The following is a 22,957-nucleotide window of genomic DNA, read 5'->3' on the forward strand; positions in this document are numbered from 1 at the left end:
TTTCACCTGTACACCCACTAGTCCTCCTCTCCACCCATGGGAGCTGGGTACTGCTACCGTCATCCCCCTTCCCAGAGAGGGAAACAGAAGTACCAAGAAGCCAAGTGTTTGGCCAAGGTCACACAGCCAGGAAGTGAGAGAGCCAGGACTCAAAACCCAATCTTTAGCGCCAGCTGCTTCCCACACCTGCTGGGGTCCTGTCACCACCGCCGTCATGAACTGTTCCATGCCAGCCTCCCACAGGTACCTCTCTCAATGAACTCATAGGTTCCGGGTGTGGGCACTCTATTTCTCCAAGGTGCTGAGATCAAGCAAATTCATCAGAGGACTGATTAAAGGGAAATAAAGAACAAAATCAAGCAGGATTAGGAACGAGAAAGAAGATATAGACCTAGATGCACTAGAGATTGGAAGATTACCAGGCAATTCTACAGCAACTCTGCAGAAACAAGATAGGAAATCCAGAAGTGGATATTTACTTAGAAAAATATAAATTACCTAAATTGACCCAAGGAGAAGTAGAAAATGAGAAGGCCAATTACTGCAGAAGAGACTAGAAAGGTGATTAAAGATCTACCATTATAAAAGGCACCAGGAACAGATGGTTTCACAGCTGAGTTCTGTGTAACCTTTAAAGAACAACTAATTCCAATGTTAATTAAACTCCTCCCGATCATAGAAAAAGACAAAGCACTGCAATTTACTTTACGAAGCCTACATTGCCTTAGTACCAAAACCTAATGCAGAGAGTGCTTAGAAAAAGGAAACTGTAGACTAATTATTCTTCTACATAGAAATGTAAAAATTCAAAATAAAACACGAGTAAATGAAATCTGGCAAAATGTCATTATGATCAAGTGAGATTTCTCCTAGTAACACAGATTTATAACAGGAAATCAATTAACATAATTCATTACACCAACAAATCCAAGGGAAACATATGATCATATCTATAAATGATGAAAGTGTTTGATGAAATATAAACTCTAAGTAAAATCAAAATACAAGAAATTCATTCATTCTTTCAATACGTATGTACTGAATGCTTACTGGGCATATAGGGATTGTAGCTGTGACCATATCAAGCAAAATTCCCTGCCATCAGAGAGCTCATATTCTGTAATTGACACACATAACATATAAGATGCATAAGGAAAGTATAGACAATGTTAGAAATACATGCCAAGTAGAAATTTATTGCAGGGGGTAGGAAGTTAGAAGGGAGTGGTGGAGGATGAGATGGTTGGATAGCATCACTGACTCAACAGACATGAATCTGCGCAAACTCCAGGAGATAGTGAAGGACAGGGAAGCCCGGCATGCTGCAGTCCAAGAGGTCGTAAAGAGTCGGACACGAAATAGTGACTGAACAACAACAAGGAAGTTAGAAGGTTAGGGTGGTCGGGGAAAAGGTTACTAAGAAGTGATAGCTGAAAACAGCCAGGAAAGCCATTCTAGACCCAGAGAACAGCGGTGTGACAACCGTGGCAGGCACGTGTGTCCTGGAGAAACCACTCAAGGCCAGGGTTCCATGGAGTGCTGGAGGATAAGAGGTTTATTATCCAGTTGTTGCAACCAGAGTAGAGATGCCCTGGAAAGTTCACTAAACACGTGACATAGCAAGGACGAAACAGGAAGTGACTTATGCTGCCACCCGAGATTGCTACTCTTGGGCTCACAGGCGCCACCCTCAGGGCTTCTGCCCACCCTTGGCAGGCACCATATGGGTGAGCCAGCTGAGCACCCTTGCATCAGAATTACTGGGTGCCCCCCGACTCCCCTGAGTCCCCAGCAGAACCTGCAGACCTAATGGAGCTGAGACAAAGCTGCGATCGTGTAATTTTTCAACAGAAACCCCACATCTGAACCCACAGGGCTGGGCTGACTCCCAAGGCCAGACAAAGCCATCACATTAGCTGATAGATCCATCTTTCACAGTCCGGATTATTCAGCCTGAAACCACACTATGTTGGGAACACCAAAACACATTTTCTATTTTTCGAATTCCCCAAGGACACGGACTGGTGAAACACACCAAATTTCCATGACTAGACAGAACACACCCTCTGCCAGCTGAAAGAATGGGTGGCCAGATTTGGGTGACATCACCATTTTCTCCAAGAACAATGGCTGGGTGCTTGGTCTACATTTCTCTACCCAGAGCCCCAGTCTGCTGGTTCTCCTAAAACAAGAGAAGCAGGCACCAAAGATAAACTCACCTCTCATTCCAAATCCTCACACTACCAGCTGCCTCCGAGTGACAGTTCTCCAGCTAAAATAAAACTCAACCCTCATGGACTCCTACACTTAGGAGAAGCACCAAGCACAATATCTGGCATGGAGTGGGCACTTGTCAGGCTCCCCGTCCTCCCCCTCCCTCTGCCTTTTCAGTTTTCCCCTACAGGTATCCCATATGGGTGTCAGCCCATAGAGCCGAAAGGGAAAGGTGCCTCTTCAAACAGCAGGGCGAGGCGCTTTGTGAAGACAGATCTCCACACTCTGCTGTGGGCATCTTAGGATGAAGTTATATAGTCCCCTTCTGCATATTCTCTCTACAGAAATTACAGCTTAAGAAAGTAAATACAGGGGCTTCCCTGGTGGCTCAGTGGTAAAGAAGCCACCGGTCAGTGCAGGAGACACAGATTCGATACCTGGTCTCAGAGGATCCCACATGCCATGGAGTAACTAAGCCCGTGCACCACAACTTTTGAGCCTGTGCTCTAGAGCCCGGGAGCTGCAACTATTGAAGCCTGTGGATGCTAAAACCCATGCTCCATAAGAGAAGCCACTGCAATGAGAAGCCTGCAACAGCAACTAGAGAATAGCCCCTGCTCACTTCAACTAGAGAAAAAGCTCTTGCAGTTATGAAGCCCCAGCACAACCAAAAATAAATAAAATTATTAAAATAAAAAATTGCATACATATATACACATATATAAAGAAAATAGGGCTTCTCTGGTAGCTCAGCTGGTAAAGAATCCTCTTGCAATGCAGGAGACCCCGGTTCGATTCCTGGGTTGGGAAGATCCTCTGGAGAAGGGAATGGCTACCCATTTCAGTATTCTGGCCTGGAGAATTCCATGGACTGTACAGTCCATGGGGTCACAAAGTGTCAGACATAACTGAGCGACTTTCACTTTCATAAAGGAAATAAATATGGAATGCTAGATACAAACAGTAGACTCAAGGAGAGGGCATCAATGGGATCCCTCCTTGCTCAGCAACTCCCAGTGCAGGGCTTGCAGCAACAATTGCATCCTTCAGACCAGATGGGTTGGAAGCCTGGCTTTGGAAGCTGATGTCTGCTCTGAAGATGGAGAGACTGTGGCCACCAAAACCCCTTCATTGACTCTGACCATGTGGTTGAAGTGGTCTAGAGGAGATCACCCATCTTAAGGTCATTATTCCTGTTGACAGTAAAAACTAAATGATCCATGGGGTCTTCTTGCTTTGTACACTGCACTTCAACCTGGTATCAAATCATCAACACTGGGCTTGATATCAGAGGACTCCTGGCTCCTTGACCCACCACTTACCAGCTAAAGAACTGCAGGCAAATTCCTAGACTTTGTTGAGCCTCAGGGGTTTTGCCTATAAATGGAATGTTCATATCCCACCAAGGTTATTAAGAGGAGAAAATTAAGTAGTGCTCACACCAGGGTCCACCTTAAAGAGCGATGTTGCTCATTTAAAGCATCTGAGGCTCCGTAGGATGTAGGGACTGGCTTTCTCATGCTTCTCCCACTTCACATCTCATGATTTAACACTTCTTTCTCCAATTCGCTCATCTGTGTTTCAATAGCAATAAATATGTTAGTAAAGCCTGATGTCCAGAGATCACCAGGTACACCCACAGAGTCAAACAAAGTTTGATTTATGAAATTGCTATCAAGGAGAGCATGGGCCATGGGCAACCATGGAGCAGCCTCAGTAAGAGGCTGGTGTAGGGTTTGGACTTGTTTTGCATGATTTTGGAGAAGGTTTAGGAACCAAGGGTTGTTCTCAATTGAATGCTATGATGAAGCAGGAGCATTTTGCTGGTTGCGTGTCTTGATCATTTTTATCTAAGAGACAACAAGAATGAAGCAAGGCCAGAGCTGTTTGTGGTAAAGAAAGAAGAGTCACTTCTGTCCACTGAAAGAAAAGGATGTCCATACATCCTTTTTGTAACTGTGCTTGTGTTTATCATTGACACAGAGAGGCCTTGTCTAATGCTGATATTTTGTAAAGTTGTTTATTTCAACAGGAACCACTAGGGCCAAGGAACAAGCTAGTAGTGGCCAGTACTGATGTCTAAACTATTTTTCATTCTCAATATACACAAACATAGGTACTAACCTCTAGAGAACTCAAGTGCTCCCTGCCTCAAGTGTGATGTGTTTATATGTTCTATATTGTGTCTACTCTCAGCTTTCTCCAGGAAATGTTAGCCCTAGTCATTCCCCCAAGGAGGGCTCAACAGACCAGAAGATAGAGCAGCTAGCAAGGAGACAGGGGCCTGGGCTGGGGATGAGCTGGACTCAGGCCCTGGATGGCCAGAAGGGTCTCCAAAATGTGTGCCTGGACAGGAAGAGGCTGGCCTCAGTCTCTGCTCTTCACACCTGTGTTTGCCAGACCCAAGCAATAGAGAGCCATCCCCTCCTGGATAATCTGGCCTGCAGGAAAACGTCTTGCATTTCACCAAGCCAGGAGAACAGGTCTCTATTCTCTGTTCTCTTTCTCTGAGGAGAAAGTTAAAGACTTTGGAAATATGCATTGATGGTAAGATAGGAGAAGGGAATCTAACACCAAGGGCTGTGTGACCTTGAGCAAGTTGCTCCCCCTCTCTGGACCATGGTGTCCTTATAATGGTAAGAAGCAGGCTAGTACCTAAGCTCCTTTTGTCTGGCATCATGGGAGCTAAAAGCTGAAGAAATGAAGAGCAGGCTCTTCTCTCACTGAGGATTTGGGTTGGTGGAGAGAAGAAAGAAGAGAGCTGGAACCAGAACTGAGCCAGGAACTCTCACACAACTCACTGTGGGAATGGGCCTCAAACTCTCAGACTGTGAAGATGATATTCCCTGGCTTGTGATGATAAGTAATGATTACTCAGTGCTTATGATGTACCCAGTATTGCTCTAAGAGCTCTACATGGTTAATAAGTGAATACTCATAACAACCCTAAGGGGTGGACAATATCATTATTCCCATTTTATAGATGGAGAAACTGAGGCATGGAGCTAGTAAGTCACTCACCCAGGGTCCCACAACCACTGAGTGACTCAGCTGGGGTTGGAACACAGGCTGTCTCGGTCTCAAGTCCATGTTCTCAGCTATATCTGGTACTGCCTCTCTGAAGTAAAAACAGCCCTTCCACGTGAGGTCGGCAAAATGTGGACTTTTGAGCCACCAAAACAAATCCAGCTGACTCACTCCTATCATGAATAAAGTTGTTTTGGCACACAGCACATCATTTATTTATTGTCTGACTTTCAAACAACAATGGCGGAGATCAGTAAATGCAGTGGCGACACATGGCATGCAAGGCATAAGCTGTTAACTCTGGCCCTTCATGGATCAAGGGGGCCGGCTCCCAGCCTGGAGCTGGCACTGCCACTTCCTATGTGGCCCCAGATTAAGTTGCTTTTCTGAATCTCCCTTTCCTCATCTGTGAAACACGCTTGTTTGGGGAATTTGGTGAGCTGATAATTGTTGTTTAGTCGCTAGGCCGTGTCCAACTCTTTACGACTCTATGGACTGTCGCCCACCAGGCTCCTCTGTCCATAGGATTGCCCAGGCAAGAATACTGGAATGGGTATTCCCTTCTCCAAGGGATCTTCCCAATCCAGGAATCAAACCCACATCTCCTGTATTTCTGGTGGATTCTTTACCGCTGAGCCATCAGAGAAGCCCGAGCTAGTATATGCATGCACAAACACCAACCCAGAGCAGGCGCTTGATAAGGGTTAGTTGCTATCATCACTAACAGTGTGAAGAAAATTCTGACTGAGTCTTACAACACCACTGAGGGCAGGAAAGGGCCTTTTATCCCCACTCCATGGGAGGGGGATGGAACCCAGGCACAGGGAGAAGTCGTTTGCTCAGAGTTTTGTGAGAGGTGAGGCAGAGCCCAGGCCTCCCAACGGAGACTCCTCTTTCCCCTCCCCTGCAATCCCAGCCCTGGTCCTCATTTGTGTTCTCTGGCGTGTGGAGCTGCCTGTATGTGTTTGTGAGTTTTCAGCATCTGTAAGTACCCACAGCCACTCAGAGCTCGCTGGCACAGACATTTGTCAAAGATGACACGCCAGTGATCCATGCCACCAGAGACAGTGACGGATGTGTTCTCTGGCACCGCCGTGCAGGCGGCGGAGGATGGATGTGGTCCTGGCATCCGCTCAGCAGGCCTGTGCAGGGAGCCGTGGACCAGGCAAGAGACAAAGTGCAGCCTGGTCAGCAGGCGAGGAGGTTCAGAGACTGCCTCCCCTCCCTCCCTGCTCCCTGCCAGAAACCCTTCCTCTCTCCCTGCTCCTCCCCCTCCAAGCCAGGCCTGCCGAACCCGCTGCACACTTAGCACAGATAAGGAGATGGATGCTCATGAGATTTGGGTCTTTTTCATTATAATCGTAATAATGGCCAACACTCATGTATGTTGTGTGTATGTGTGTGTGGAAGTCACTCAGTTGTGTCCAACACTTTGTGACCCCACAGACTGTAGCCCACCAGGCTCCTCTGTCCATGGGATTCTCCAGGCAAGAATACTGGAGTGGGTTGCCACTCCCTTCTCCAGGGGATCTTCCCGACCCAGGGATTGAACCTGCATCTCCTGCACTGCAGGCAGATTCTTTCCTGTCTGAGCCATCAGGGAAGCCCCTCATATATATTGCACTGTCCTAAATCTGAGCATTTGTACTTAGCCATCTCAGTGATGGACAGGGAGGCCTAGCATGCTGCAGAGTAGGACACGACTGAGCGACTGAACTGAACTGAACTGATCTCAGTGCAGGGAAAGGACTCTAGGGTAGGATAGGTTAGGGGACTCCTCTAAGGTCACACAGCAAATGGCAGAGACAGGCAATCCAGACAGTCTGGCTCCAGAGTCCCCTGATACTCAGGACTTCTATTTGAAGGTCTGGGGTGGAGGGGGACCCACTGCAAGCCCAAGACAGACAACAGGAAGTAGAAACAAAGTCCCTGGCTTCCCTGCCAGACTCACCACTAACCCACTGAGGGGTCAGGAACTGCCATCCTGTTTTACGTTCCCACTTGCAAAATCAGTAGCTGCCGCTGCTGCAGGGTCTTGTGGGGCCCCTAACAGCTTCTAGCCTGGCCCCTGTCTTCTTCCGGGAACCCCACCCCTGGTTCCTCTGCCTGCACACATTCACTGTCTCCACCCTGTGACTCCAAGTCAGATTCCTCCTGGAATATCATCTCCAGGCTCATTAAACTGTCACCTCTGCGTCCCTGAGGCAAGCTCACAGTCCTCTGAGATTTTGTAGGGATATTTATGGCTAGTGATGGCAAAAGGGAACAGACTACATAAAACAAAAAGAAGAGAGATGAAGAGAGCTCTAAAAAAGTTTCCAAAGTCTTGCTCTAAAAGCTCCTCGTGGGCATTTCATATACACGAACGACCAATTTCCCTCTTCTTCTGGGTGAGATTTAGAGAGACCACAGTCTGAAGTCTAGTCCAGCCTCTCACTTGCTGGCGGTGCCTTCCTTTCTCTGGGTTTTAGTTTTCTCATCTGTAAAACGGGGACAATGATAGCACCTATCCCATTAAAATAATTGCTAGGATTAAAACGCTTAGAACAAATCCTGTTACATAGCGAGGGCTCAGTAAACGCCAAATATTGTTATTCCCTGATTTTCAGTTGCCTCGATGGGAAAATGAGGGGGTGGGTCTCATGCTGGGTGTGGACTTCCGGCTGGAACATTCTGTGATTTAGTGACACACCTGTGATGCTTGCTTATCTCCTCCCACACAAGATTCTACTTGGAATCTGCTGAGCCCCAGAGGACTGCTTTACACAAATGGGAGGTGTTACACTCTTATTCACAGTGGGGAATTGTTCCCATTGCAACGTTGCCATCCAATGAGCCACCTCTGTTGGTCGACACAGCTGGGTGACATGAGTTTTGTGACCAGGTCCCTGCCAAACACACCCTGCACTAACAGACCTCAGGACCTGTCCCTAAGCTTCCGTGGAAAACAGTCCCCACCATCCTGTCTGTGTAGACCTGGCCCCATCAGCATAATGTTTGCAGAAGCCAGTAGTTACAGCTTCCCTGGGATTCATGCAGAGGACACCCACGCTGGGCAAGAATTTCTCTTGCTGTTCAAGCTGTGTAAAAACTTGAAAAGTCATTTTATTTTTCAATCTGTGGGCAGGATGCCACCAAACCGGGAAGCATCATTGCAGGAATTTTTTTTTTCATCTTTTTTGGGGGCGTCGGGTGGGGTTTGGTGATGGCTTTTTTATTTTTCCCGCTGATGCTTTTTGGATAAACACATAAATCAGCATCATCTATATTCATTAGATAACATGCCTTGTTCAATACAAAATTACCCCTGTTTTGCATGATTTTCCCCCCTTGTGATTAATATAAATGACTTAAGTTAATTATGTTTCTCTTCATGGAAAAATGTATTTGTCAAAATGCTGAAACATCAATAAAAAGAAGCAGTGTCATTTGAAGAAGGGCAGGACTGCAAATGAGTAGGCAGGGAGTGGGGAAGGGAGTGAAAGCGCCTGTCTGGGGGTGTCATTCTGATTGAGTGGGCACCCTTTATATTTACCAACAGTGACTAATGCATTTTTCTCAGTTAAGCACTCACGGGTCTGATGAGGTAGATTGATGTCATCGTTATTAGCAGTAATGACACCTCAGACATAGAGAAAGTGGTTTTCTCCAGGTTCCCAAAGAATGCTGCATGGATTAAGCATCACCTGTCATTTCCAAGGACAGCTAAAGCTGGGTATCTTACCAGCCAGCCCCTTAAAACTGGCCCAGCATTGTGGACTTAGAGAGAGAGAGAGAGGCAAATACAGATGATTAAATGAGCGAGGGGAAGAGAAATGAAGGGAAAGCAGGGGAAAGAGAGGGTGGGACAAATTGAGAGAGTAGCATTGCCATGGATCACTACCATGTGTAAAACAGTGAGTGGGAAGCTGAGGTTTAGCCAGGGACCTCAGCCTGGTGCTCTCTGATGACCTAGAGGAGTGGGAGGCAGGCTGGAAAGAGAGGGGACATATGTGTGCTTATGACTGATTCACATTGTTGCGTGGCAGAAATCCACCCAACATTGTAAATCAATTATCCTCCAGTTAAAACTTTTCTTAAAAATTTTTAAAGGAAAAGCAAACCATGAGGCTGTTATGGAGTCCCAGAGCAAGAAGGAAGCTTCAGCTCAACCAGAACTTTGGACCAGTGACTAGACTAAGGTCCAAGGAGGGAAAGGGACTTTGCCAAAGACACACAGCCTATTAGTAGCAGATCTGAGACAGAACCCAGCACCCCTGATGCCCGGATCGTGGTCTTTTCCCTGCATGCTGCTGCTCCCTGCCCCCTCTCAGCCTGGGCACCAGGAATCAAGGGCAATGGTGCCCACAGATGGCCAGTGGGTCAGGACCACCGGAAAATCTCTGGGTTACTGCCTTTTTCTATGGTACCAGAAATGCCTCTACGACACCCTCTTGCCTTGGTTCCCTAAAAGCAGACCCAGAGACAAGATCATGGGTGCTGGAGGTTTCTTTGAGAGGGGAGCCCAAGACACCTAAGTGAGGTGGAGGGGAAATAAGAGGGGAGGGGAGGAAAACCAGGAGTGTCAGGGAGTAGGGGGGAGGGGTGCTAACGAGGGGATTACTGCTTCCTTCGGGTACCTATGCTCATACCTGCCAGGAGACACTGTGGAGAATTAGGTCTCCCAGTGCTGAACAGAAGGCAGAAACGTTCATTCCATCACTCCCAGGGGCTTTTATCTCCAGCCCCTCTGCCCCAAGCTGAGCAAGCTCCCAGGGTGTCAGACCAACCCAGAGAACTGGACCTGGATGTGTGAATGGGGAGAGCCAGCATACATGGCCACCGTCTACCCCAAATGCAGGTGAAATGTATTTAACCAAAATAGCTCCTGCAGGAGACTCGGAGCAAAAGGCCCCTGGCCTGGTGTCAAAAGACCTGAGTTGAGTCTCAGCTCTGCATTGCCTGCATACCTTTGGACCTTAAGCCACCTCCCGCTTCCTCCTCCTCATCTCCCTCATCCATGCCATTCTACCTCCATAGCCAAGTGTGAGATGCTACAGGTAAAAGCTGCTGGAACTCCTTAAAGAAGAGCAACTCTATAAATGGGGGCTGACTGCTGCTTCCCTGTCTCATCTGAACTTGAACTATTTCCCTAACTTGTAGCAGAATCAAAAGCTCGAGCCTGCGGGCTATGGGGACACAGAAGTATTTCGTTTGACTCGCAGGGCACTTATTACGTTTTCCGCTTATTGTGTGAACGTTACAAGGTTCCGTTTAAGAGTCCAGATGTTTGCTTTCTCTGAATAAACCAGAAGCTCCTGCCGTGTCAGTCCCGTGGTTTTGTGTAATATCCCCTGTCATCAGTTGGTTGGAGCAGCAAGGTGGCCACTGTCTCCACTGTCCCGACCCCAGGCTGGGAGTCAGCCAACACTTATCAGGGTGCCTGTTACCTTGTTCTTCCAACAGTGAGAAGACATGTTTCTGCATCGGTGTTTGTATCAGAATCGACCTGGTCCACCAAGACTGCCCAGCATGAGATCATACGAGCAAGTAGAATTCTTGGTAGAAGAGAAGAATAATCGTAGGAGCTTAATATGCCGTGTGTGTTTCAAAACAAGCCAGCCTAAAGGGACTTCCCTGGTCGTCCAATGACTAAGACTCCATACCACCCATTCTGGGACCCGTGTTCATTCCCTGGATGGGGAACTAGATCCCACACGCTGCACCTAAGAAGTTCACATGCCACAGCTAAAGATCCTGCGTGCTGCAACTAAGACCCAGTGCAGTCAAATAATTGCTTTTAATGCAGCCTAAATAAGGATCAGCAGATGCAACCCCTCCCCCAGTCCTATCTGGTAGGTTACCTCTCTGGCCCTTATGAGACTTTGTGTTTCTGAAGCCTGATTTTGATAAACAAGGAATTTTCTGGCCAAAAGTGTGCAGTGAGTCTACTTCATGGAAATCTGCCACTGCCTCTTCATTCTCAGTTGATCTATGCCTTCAAGACCTTACCCAGTGACAAGACCCTAAACATCTTCTTTTTTTAATATTTATTTATTTGTCTGTGCTGGGTCTTAGTCACAGCATGTGAAATCTTTAGTTGCAGCATGTGGAATCTAGTTCCCTGGTCAGAGATCAAACCTGGGCCTCCTGCATTGGGAGCTCGAAGTTTTAGCCATGGACAACGAGGGAAGTCCTGACCCTAAACATCTTGACAGAAAGCATCAGATCAATGAGCCAGACCCCAGGTATTCTGTACTCTCCAATCTCCAAGCTACAGGAAACTTCCAAAAGAAACAGGGTGATGACAACTAATTCAGTTCAGTCACTCAGTTGTGTCCGACTCTTTACAGCCCCATCGAGTGCAGGCTTCCCTATCCATCACCAACTCCCAGAGCTTGCTCAAACTCATGTCCATCGAGTCAGTGATGCCATCCAACCATCTCGTCCCCTGTCATCACCTTCTCCCCTTGCCCTCAATCTTTCCCAGCATCAGGGTCTTTTCCAGTGAGCCAATTCATCGCATCAGGTGGCCAAAGTATTGGAGCTTCAGCTTCAGCATCAGTCCTTCCAATGAATATTTAGGGTTGATTTCCTTTAGGATTGATTGGTTTGATCTCCTTGCAGTCCAAGGGACTCTCAAGAGTCTTCTCTAACACCACAGTTCAAAAACATCAATTTCTCAGCACTCAGCTTTCTTTATGGTCCAGCTCTCACATCCATGCATGACTACTGGAAAAACCATAGTTTTAACTAGATTGACCTTTGTTAGCAAAGTAACATCTCTGCTTTTTAATATGCTGTCTAGGTTTGTCATAGCTTTTCTTCCAAGGAGCAAGTGTCTTTTAGTTTCATGCCTGCAGTCACCATCTGCAGTGATTTTGGAGCCCAAGAAAATAAAGTCTGTAACTGATAATCCTGCCAGACTCCTGAGTTGCACTTATCAGTTTGTAAAGCACTCTCAGTCGCTCAACATTTACTTGATTAATATTTGTGAAGGCTCTATTACAGACCAGGCACACTGTTACAGGTATGATGTTATACCAGGTAATCAAGACCCCTGCCCTTCAAAAGCTTCCAGTCTGGCAAGCAAACATTTTTAGAGTCAACATTTCCATAGCACTTAGCGTGAAACAGTCGCTGTTCTAAGTGCCTTACCTAGAGTAACTCATTTACAGTAATTAACTTTCACAGTAATTCTAGGAGGTAAGTACTACTTTTATCCCCATTTCACAGATGAGGAAACTGAGGTTCCAGATCTTAAGTATCTCATTCAAGGTTAGTGGTAGAGCCAGCCATCTGATTCACAGCAGCCTGTTGGTAAAGGTAGCCTTTTGTGACCATAGATTGGGAAGCTGAGACCTCACCGGTGAAGATTCCCAAGTCCAAGACCACAGGGCTAGATCATCCCATTCCACAGCCCTGGACCCTTCTCTCACGCCACTTCAAAATTCAGAGATAGCTACTCACAGGAGAAGAAAGCACCACACTGGTTGGTCTGGTCTAAGAATGCCAGGGCTATGCTAGCAGGATTTATAGGTTCTGAGGCAATTTGCATCTCCTGTTGGAAGTTTTCCTCATCAAAGCAATGGAAATCAATGCTGTAAATATAGTTATAATGAAATGGCCTGCTCACACTCCCCATGTCTTCCTAAGGAAAAGAATCATGAGAGACAAGTATTGGCTCCAACTCCATCACGTGCTTCTGCTTCACCCAGTCATCCCGCTGGGAATCTTCCCTGCTCCTGTCAACTGCCTTTGAGATGTTTTGGGGGAGGGAGGCTTATTGGATGTACTTTGTCGCTACATTCATGAGGATTCAGCACAGCTAAGATTTAAGAACCGGGAGGAGTTTAACTTCTTCCAAGCACCAAAGTCCTGTCTCATAAGCAATCACAGAAATGTAAAACAAAGCCATGAGATTTTGGGTTTAATCCATAATATTAACAAGGAATTTAAAATATAATATTCAATGCTAGCAAGGGTGTGGTAAGAGAGACACACACGCATCCTTTTTGTTCGAATAAAAGCTGGTACATCTGTGGGATACAGTTGAACAGTATGCTCTTGAACCCAGCCATTCCACCCTTCTGCTTAGAACACAGCCTCAGACAGGTGTTTATGGTAGAAAGTTGTCCATCTAACGTGTTTTTGTATGCACCGAAAAGGGAAACAGCTTTAAGGTCCTGGAAGAGGGGAATTGTTGCATAAATTATAGTACAGCCATAGGCCAGAATAGATTTTGAAATAGTCGATTGGCATGGGAAAATGCTCACAAGCTGTTACACTTAAAAAATCAGAGTCCAACATCAAGATGTAGTTTCTAATTATGTAATCTTTACCAATTCACAGAACTATGACTGGGAAGACATACTGCAAGGGCTGCCAGTTGTAGTTCCTAGACCGGGTGGGCCGGTGACACGTGTTTTCTTCTTTGTTCTTTCCTAGACTTTCCAAATTTCCTCAAATGGTCATGTATTGGGTTTTTTTTCCTCTGCTTTACGGTATTATTATATAAAAAAGAAAGCAGCTAAAGATCTTAAGTCACCCTGACTCCTTCTATTTATTACCAGCTGAGGTTTGCTTTGTAAAATAAGGACAATTGTACCTACACTGCTTCACAGAATTGTTGTAAGGATAAAATAAGAAAATGGATGTGATATGCTTGTAGATTATAAGACGCTGTACAAATGTTAGCTGCGGTTATCATTATAACACAAAATTAACTCCAACAATCTAACAGAAAAGAAATCCGTAATAAGATAGGGCTTTGGGAAAGGAACAAGGAAAATACAAGAATGAGCTAAGAATAGAAAGAAGCAAAAAGGCCACAGGTATGCTGAAAAATGTTCACCAGCATCTCTCAGGGAAAATGTTTAACAAGAAGCCCAAAAAAAGAAAAATCTTACAAGGCAACCAAATGTTAACAGCACTGCTTGACTAGCAAGCCACATAAGATGTTCTGACTTTGTTTAAAAAAAAAAAAATCTGAAAACTGAGGAATATTTAAATCAGGAGAATTGGGGAGCTCACTCATTGTGACAGGCAGATGAAAATCAGAATTAACTCAGGTCAAAAATGTATGGGAAATGTATCCTGAGGAATCGGACTTAACTCCAAAAGTAAAAATAAGCACCCCAGGGGAGAAAACTGGAGAGAGAGAGGGCACTTAATTATCACGGGGCCAGAGCTGGACTCAGAAATGACAAGGACCCAGGAAAAGAACTCGGATTCTTTACCTTGCCAAGGAAGACTCAGGATCTGCCACTTCAGGCCATTCCCTCCTATTTGAATCTCTGCTGTTCTAGTTTCTCAGACCCTCACATCCTTCCTGCCCGCAGCTCCTTCTCTGACTTTCCTTCCTCTTCTTGACCTCCGCACAGCACCTGCTCCAGGGTCTTTTGTTTCTCTCTGCTCCTTCCTACCTGTACTTTCTCCCTGTTTCCCACTAGCACTACAGATATCCGCCTCCACAGGAGCCCTTTCCTCAACTCTCGCGCTGTCTGTCTCTCCCACTGCCTTGTGGACACACCCCTAAGTAGAAGCTCTCTGCCACTTCCCACAATGCTGCCTAAAGCCAAATGGAGCTTCTTAAAAAAATGACCAAACACACATTGGTTCATTGGATACTCATCGGCTGTTCCTGATAATAGATCTGCTAGAAACACAGGCTTCCTCATGTGTTTCTTCCTCTCTTCCCAAACCAAATCATCATGTCTCAGATCCTATTAACACATTCTTTCATGTTTTTCTTATATCCGACCCTTCACCTGACCCCACCTAGTTCAGATCTTCCTGGGCTACTCCAGCAGCCTCCCAACTGCTTATCCTTGCATCTCCTCCCCCCAATCCCTTCTAAAGTGAAAGTGAAGCCGCTTAGTTGTGTCTGACTCTTTGCAACCATATGGACTGTAGCCTACCAGGCTCCTCCATCCATGGGATTTTCCACGCAAGAGTACTGGAGAGGGTTGCCATTCCCTTCGCCAGGGAATCTTCCCAACGCAGGGATCGAACCTGGGTCTCCTGCATTGCAGGCAGACACTTTACCATCTGAGCCACCAGGGAAGCCCTATCCCTTCTAAAGGCCACTGTCAAAGAGAGCTTCCCAAGACCACACCCTCTCCGGACTTGAATTCTCCCAACCGAGTTTTCAATGACTATCTTGTGTCTATTAGACAAAGAGCAAATGCCTTGCCTGACATTCAAAGTTCTCAAGCTCTCCCTAATGGCTGGATGAATGATTTAGCCAAGTCCAGCTGAATGATTGGGCCAAGAGTAGATTTCAGGCGTGAAGTTGGGGTTACCAGTTTCCGAGAGATAACTGAGTGTGGGCAGAGTGGTCAACGGTCAGAAGGTCAAGACCAAGGAAGGAAACGTAATTGCCAACATCTGAGCACAAAAGACAACATCCCAAAGTGGGTCAAGGCAATGGCGCCATTCCAGAGATGGAAAGGAGGAAAGAGAGGAGAAGCAAGAGAGTGGGTTCCAGAGACAAGGACCAAATGGGCAGAAGTTGCTGGAGCTGGAGGCAAAGAGGCCCTTCAGCCTGAGCAGTCAGGGTGTGCTTGCTTGGAGCCCAGGAGGCTGAAGCCGGGCGACATGACACATCTGAAGACAGCTTTCCTGGGCACTTGCTCCCCACACAGTGCTTACTCGTCTCCATGCATGTAGGGCAAGTTGTAACCTCTCGAAAATCAACCAAAATTAATTCGTTTGGTACATTTCCCGTCTGCATGAACCCACCATGCCATGCTCCCTGCCCTTCAAACCAACTATGCATCCCCATCTCTAGTCATCTCCATCATTTCCCCAGCCTAGAATGTCCTGGACCCAACCACATTTAATTCTCATCCAGCCTTCCTGGCACAATTCAAGTCACATGTCTACATCCAGTTCACGAGAAATCTCCTTCTTTCTGAATTCCACATTAAAAAAAAAAAAAAAACAGGGGATACAGGGTTTACTAGATCTGGATCTGTTACACTTTTATTTTAACTGCCTAGGTTGTCAGTGACTTTTGCATGTTTTGGCTTCCCTTCTGAGGCAGATACTGTAGGCTGGTTAACCAACACCCATTCCTAACCTTGTCTGTCTTCACCACAGAGTCTGGAGAGTCTAAACATTCATGTTCCCAGCCTCTTTTAATGCTAGAGTACCCATGTGACACTGTTGTAGCCAAAGATAGATAAGCTCAAGTCTTATTCTATGGAGTTTATGGGAATGGGAGAGGTAGGGGTAAGGGAGTACTTCTGAAAAGCATTCATCTTTCCCAATAAAAGAGACAGGAAAAGCTGGCATCTTATCCTTCCTTTCTGTTTGTGTCTCAAACATTGGCATGATGCTTGGGGCTGCAGCAGTCATTTTGTGACCAAGAGACAAAAAGCACAAGGATGAAAAGCCAATTGCTAAAAATGGATCTATAGGGCCTGGTCCCTAAGGACGTTGTTGAGCAGCTAAAGCAGCATCAGTGTTTACCCACCTGCAGACTACTTATTACAAAATTTTTTAATCTTACTTGTTTAGTCTACTCTTAGTTAATTTTCCTATTACTTGCATCTGAAAGCATGCCTAACTCAATCATCTTTCTACCAGGCTGAGAGCTCTTTGATTGCAGGGAGCATACCTTCCACATCTTTGCTTCCTCCAGCATCTAATATAGGGTCTTGCCTATAAACAACCTTAATAACCTCAGCTAGGGATAGAACGGAGTTTTCTATCCCTCAAAGTGTCTATTGAAGCAGACAAGACATGGGCGTTACATGAAATAGTGGTAAACTAATGAGATGTTCTAGACCTAATTGAAAATTTTGATGTAAATAAATCCTGCCAACCAGATGGCATCCACCCAAGAGCTCTGAGGTGTGTAATTGCATAAATGCTGGCCAAAATGTGCAACCTATTAAAGTGAAAGTCCTCAGGTTCCAGAAGCCTGGATGATGGTCAATATCCCTCCCACCTACAAAGCTACCAGCAGAGGAGTCTGAGGACCAGAGAGTAATCTTTGAATTGGAAAAGAAGATCTGCTTTCTTTTCCAAACACGTTGATAGAATCTGTAAGAGAGATGCCAGGACACCTAAACAATATGATGCGGTGGAAAGCTGACACAGTTCTTCCTAATGGAGACTCAGAAAGGGCTAATCTGCAAATTCTCTTTTAAAGGGGAGCAATTAAAGAGGACTGATGGGGGGAGAAGGAAGGGCTTTGTGGACAGGATGCATGTAGAATTCCAAAAAAAAAAAAAGCTCATAGTGTGGTTTAAGAACACAGGCTTATAAATATTCATCTGCTCTGGGATGGGCAAAACTGTGACCTCAAAACTGGAAATAGGATTAAATAAGCATGCATCTTAATAGAGACTTACTAATGGTAGGTTCCCTCAGGAATCCCACTCAGACCAACAGGAGTTATTTGGCAGAGGGAATATTCATAGCATCCACTCTTTATCTACATAAGAGCCCAGTCCAAAGCTCAGAAAATGGGTATAGGCTTGCCAGATAAAACACAAGACTGTGAGTTCTATTTGAATTTCAGAAAGACAACAGATAATTGTGTGGAATAAGTAGATCTCAAGTATAAGTGTGCCTCACGCAATAGTTGGGACATAATTACACTGCAAAATAATTCCCTGGCTCTCTGAAATGGAACTGTTACTAGGTGTCCTGGTTTGGAGTTATTTTGTTAAGTTTGGGGTTTGGTTTTGTTTTTTTCATTTTTTGTGTATCTTTAATTTTGTTTTCTGCTAAGTCTTGTAACCTTAGGCAGGGCGATAAGGAGAGAAGCTGGAAGATTCACCTGAGGAGGCCGAAGGGTGGCAGAGAGGAACTGGACAGGACACTGAAGGAGACAGAATCTCACTGGCGTCCATGAGACCACGCACCCTGGGTCCTCAGGACCTTGCAGGGTGGGGCGTGGGGGTGGAGAGCAAGGCATCACTGATTAAGAGACATCAGTACAGCCTAGCAGTGAAGGCTACGGACTCTGGAACCAGTTAGGGGAGCTGGGATGCTGGGTACCAATTAGGTCTAGAACATCTCACTAGTTTACCACTACTTCATGTAACGCCCCTGTCTCGTCTGCTTCAACAGACACTTTGAGGGATAGAAAACTCCCTTCTGTCCTTTCCCATCCGCTAGCTGTCTAGCTTCAACCCCCACTCCAGCATTTATCAGCTAGGTGTTTGGGGCAGTTGCTTAACCACCCTGTGCCTCAGTTCCCTCATCTGCAAACTGGCATTAGAAGAGAATCCGCCTTGTAGGTTGCTGGGGATTAAGTGGATGGACACATCTAAGGTGCCTAGAACAGTGCCTGGCACATGCAAATGTCAGTTACCATCTTGTGCAGAGATGAGCCAGATTGACTCTGCACATTGGTGTTAACCTCTGTCTAGCAGCTTTCCAAAGGCCTGGCTGGCTGGAGTCACTGGGTTTACACACTTCTCTGTCAGTCAGTGTCTTGTTGGAAAGCCCACACAGCATGCCTGGGGACTGACTGCCTGGTAGGGGGGAGTGCAGGAATGTGGCGTGGGCTGTCCTGGGGACAACTGTTCCCCATCAGTCACACGTCTCCATACCCAGCACCCCAGGTCCCCTCTGTTTGCAATAGGAGCAATAAAAGCCTTCCTTCCCAACATCTGCAACCACCTCTGCATCCCCAGACCCCGCAGCCCAGAGCTGGGTGTTCAGTCAAGTCAGGCTCTGGAGCCAGCAGACTCTGTGATGCGCTCTGCTGGGGCAGCACTGGCCTGTCCCGCCTCCCACAGCGTGGACCATGGCCTGACCTTGCTCTTTCCTGGCTCCTGGTTCCTGGCTCCTGGCTTGCTGCTGACCACAGGGCAGCACATTCTTTGGCCCCTCCAGACACTGCCTGGCCTCCATGTCTGTCCTGGTTCGACCTTGAAGGATTACAAGATCCGCAACCTCCTGCTTGCCTGTCCCTGTCCTTGGCTCTCCAGTTCACCCTCTCCTGCTCACAAAACTCACCCAGAGTGACCTGTGTCTACCATTGGCAAAGAAGCAACCAGTCAGTGCTCTGGAGTCAAATGGGAGGCTCAGTACAACTTCTGAACAGACCCTGCCTCCCTTTCTCTGCTGCCTGAGGTCTTTCCTTCCACTCTCAAGAAGTGAGTTCTGATGTGGTGGCCTGTGGGTAACACATTTCAAGTTTGAAGATAACCACAATTTAGGAATTCTCCCCAGGCCTGCTATCAGACATGTACGGATGACTTCAGAAGGATCAGGGGCAGCAGAGTGAGGAGCTAAGTGGGTGATTCCAGAAGGAATATTTTGGTTGTTGTTGTTGTTCAGTCACTCAGTCGTGTCCATCTCTTTTCGACCCCATGGACTGCAGCACGCCAGGCTTTCCTGTCCTTCACCATGTCCCGGAGTTTACTCAAATTCATGTCCACTGAGTCGAAGATGCCATCCAACCATCGCCCCCATCTCCTCCTGCTGGCAGTCTTTCCCAGCATCAGAGCATTGGGTTTTAAAATTAAAGTCCAATTTAAAAAGTAGGAAGATGAGAAATGAGCCCTCGTACACTGCTGGTGGGATTGTAAAATGGTGCAGCCAATGCGGAAAAAAACTGTGTGCTTCCTTAATAAGTTAAATACAGAATTACTAACAGCCTATGACTCAGCAAGTCCACTCCCAGGCATATATACAAAAGAATTAAAGACAAGTTTTTAAACAAAAACTTGTACATGAATGTTTATAGCAGCTCTATTCACAATAGTCGAAACGTGGAAACCACCCAAATGTTATCAACAGATGAATGGATAAACAAAATGTGGTTTACCCACACAATGGAGTATTATTTGGCCACAGAAAGAAATGAAGTACTGATCCATGTTACAACATGGATGAACCTTAAACACATTATGTGAAATGAAAGGAACCAGACACACAAAAGGCTACGTATTGTATGATGTCATTTAAAGGAAACGTTTGGAATAGACCAGTCTATAGAGACTGAAAGTAGATTGGTCACTGCCAGGGGCTGAAGGGATGGGGAGATCTGTGAGTGGCAACTAAGAGGCGTGAGGTTTCCCCTGGGGATAATGAAAATGTTCTAAAATTGATTGTGGTGTTAAGGCACAATTCTAAGAATATACAGAGATAATGAACTGTACACTTTAAATGGTAAATTGTGTGGTATCTGAATTATATCTCAATAAAGCTGTGGGTTTTTGTTTTTAAGTTGGCAGATGGCCCAAAGTAGGCTTTCAATATTTGAAACTAGGCTAAAAGAAAGAATGAGAACAGGGAAACTGGATTCTATTATAAAGTGTTAGTCACTCAGTCATGTCCATCTCTTTGGGACCCCATGGACTGTAGCCCATCAGGCTCCTCTGTCCATGGAATTCTCCAGGCAAGAATACTGGAGTGGGTAGCCATGCCCTCCTCCAGGGGATCTTTCTGATCCGGGGATCAAACCCAGTCTCCCACATTGCAGGCAGATTCTTTACCGTCTGAACCACCAGGGACTCCCTGTGTCTGAGAGTCTCCACTGCGGGATTATTTTCTTCTCTCACCCCTTGGTGCCACCACTGCACCCCATACATGTCTCTATTTCTTCTTTAATGAAACCAGATTATAATTGCTGGCCAACCTGCTGCTCCTCTGCTATACCTTGTGCTGAGACCATTCCCATTGCTCTTCCTATCCCCAGGCCTTGGCATCTGATGGGTGCTCAATAAAGAACTATTGCATTAATAGACATTTTATAACTCCTGGTCCCTTTTATGTAAAGATTTTACTATAACCCAAGAAACTGGTAACACATTGCCTTGGGGAAAACCAGGTGGTTGGGGAAAAGAATGGGAGAGGCATTTTCCCCATGCCCTTTAGGACCTTCTGAATATTACGCATGCCAATACATCACCTCTTCCTAATATCCATAGTTTGAAAAGAAATGAATTTGCTTTTTTAATTGTTTTAAAATGCAACACCTACTAGCAAAGACAGAAAATTCAAGCATTTGACAAACTAGGGAAGAGGAGAATATGACAGAGGTCTCAGGAGAGCAGAGTCAGACACCAGACCTGGGAGGTTTGCTATGGGAGGTTCAGGGGAGAGAGCTCAAAGTCCCTGGGAGAAATAGTGTGAGATTAATGGCTCCCTTCCCCTAACTCTAAGGAGGCAATCAGATCTCTTCCTTTACTCTTGGAAATGACATCAGGTCTCCCTGGGCAAGGCCAGCCTCGGTTAGCAAACCACTGTCAGTCCCAGTGTCTCCACTGGTTCATCAGGATCTTGTGGCCTTCCCATCCTCACCAGCATACATTACTGCCCACCCTCCTGGCCACTGCATAGAGCTGCAATGGCCATAAGTCAGGAGAGACCTCATCACTGAGCATATTGTTAACTGACTGATGCAGGATGCGAGTTCCAGCCCTCATCTCCCCAGGGGAAGTGGAACAGAGGCAAAACTCATTCCCCACGCACTCGTCCCCTTCTCTTATAGGCAGTGCTTCTCTCTCAGGCCCCTTCCCATGCAAGGCTCCTGGGTCCTCAGACTATATCCCCTTGGACCTGGGCAGTGACCTCTGTGGCAGTGACAAATTAGGAAGCAATGAGACTCTGATATCCCAAAGGACACTAGCCCAGGTCAAGGGATGTTTTGAAGTGGCCTGGAAAAGTCCCAGCCTCCCTGCCTTCTTGGCAAGTGTCCTGGAGGCAGGTCAGTGTCTCTGGAATCATGCATCACCAGCTCCCAACACAATCCTGTGTTAAAAGATAAACTGAGGCATACTACAACTTGATAGCATGGAAATTACTTGAGCAAAAATCAATTCAAATCAGGCATCACCGAACTAGATGTGGTTAGAAGTACCCTGTTGAGGGGAGCTAGAGGAAAGCTCAGTACAGAGAAAAGGCAGAAGCAAAGCAAGGAAATTATTGATAGCCTAGAGTTTAAATCCTAGCTGGCTATTTGTGATTGGTTCTGCCTGGGTTTTACTTTCATAACCCTGGAGTATTTATAAGCTTAGATATTGGTTTGCTTAGGTAGGTGCCAGGGCATCAGAGCCACCTCAGTCTAAGGGCCTCCTTATTTAACAATTGCCCTTTTTTGGTCATCCTGTCATATATGAGAGATTGACCAGAAATTTGGTCTTCCCACCATTCTCAGTCACCACGTGAGTTAAATGCTCTTGTCTCTTTGTGAAACTAGTAGGTTATGATGTCAGATCCATGGAAGAATTGCTTTCACTGTTTATCGCATTGTACATCTTGCTTCTGCTTCTCCACGTGCAGTAAGACCATCTGATGCACTGCTGATGGCTGCAAACACACATTTAGGATCTTTGAGAGAACACAACACACCAGGGAGACTATAATGATGACTATCAGGTAGATAAGACTGAGAGACTGAAGTATACTCCTTAGCCAGACCCCCACTAACCAAACCAGGTGCTATCAAATAAATCAAAGAGTGCACCTGACGAGGTATCAACCTGTTTTAGCCAGGTAGCTTTTTGTTAGTTTCTTGTAACAATACCAAGGAACTGATCCAGGTACAGCAGGAAGTATTTGCTATGGCACAGACTCTTCCTTGTTCAGCCAACAAGAAATCTAAAGCAATTGCATGATCTACAACCATCTTAGCAAGACAGCCTAGGGACTTCTGTATGCAGCCATGGCCTCAGCAGTAGACTCAGCAATGGTTGCTAAAGTTAAGGATAAGTTTCCAGTCACACGTTCATCTGTTCTAATGCCAAGCCAAGGAAGAAGGAATAGT

The sequence above is a fragment of the Bos indicus x Bos taurus genome, chromosome 23 (genome assembly GCF_003369695.1).
Source record: "Bos indicus x Bos taurus breed Angus x Brahman F1 hybrid chromosome 23, Bos_hybrid_MaternalHap_v2.0, whole genome shotgun sequence".
NCBI lineage: Eukaryota > Metazoa > Chordata > Mammalia > Artiodactyla > Bovidae > Bos > Bos indicus x Bos taurus.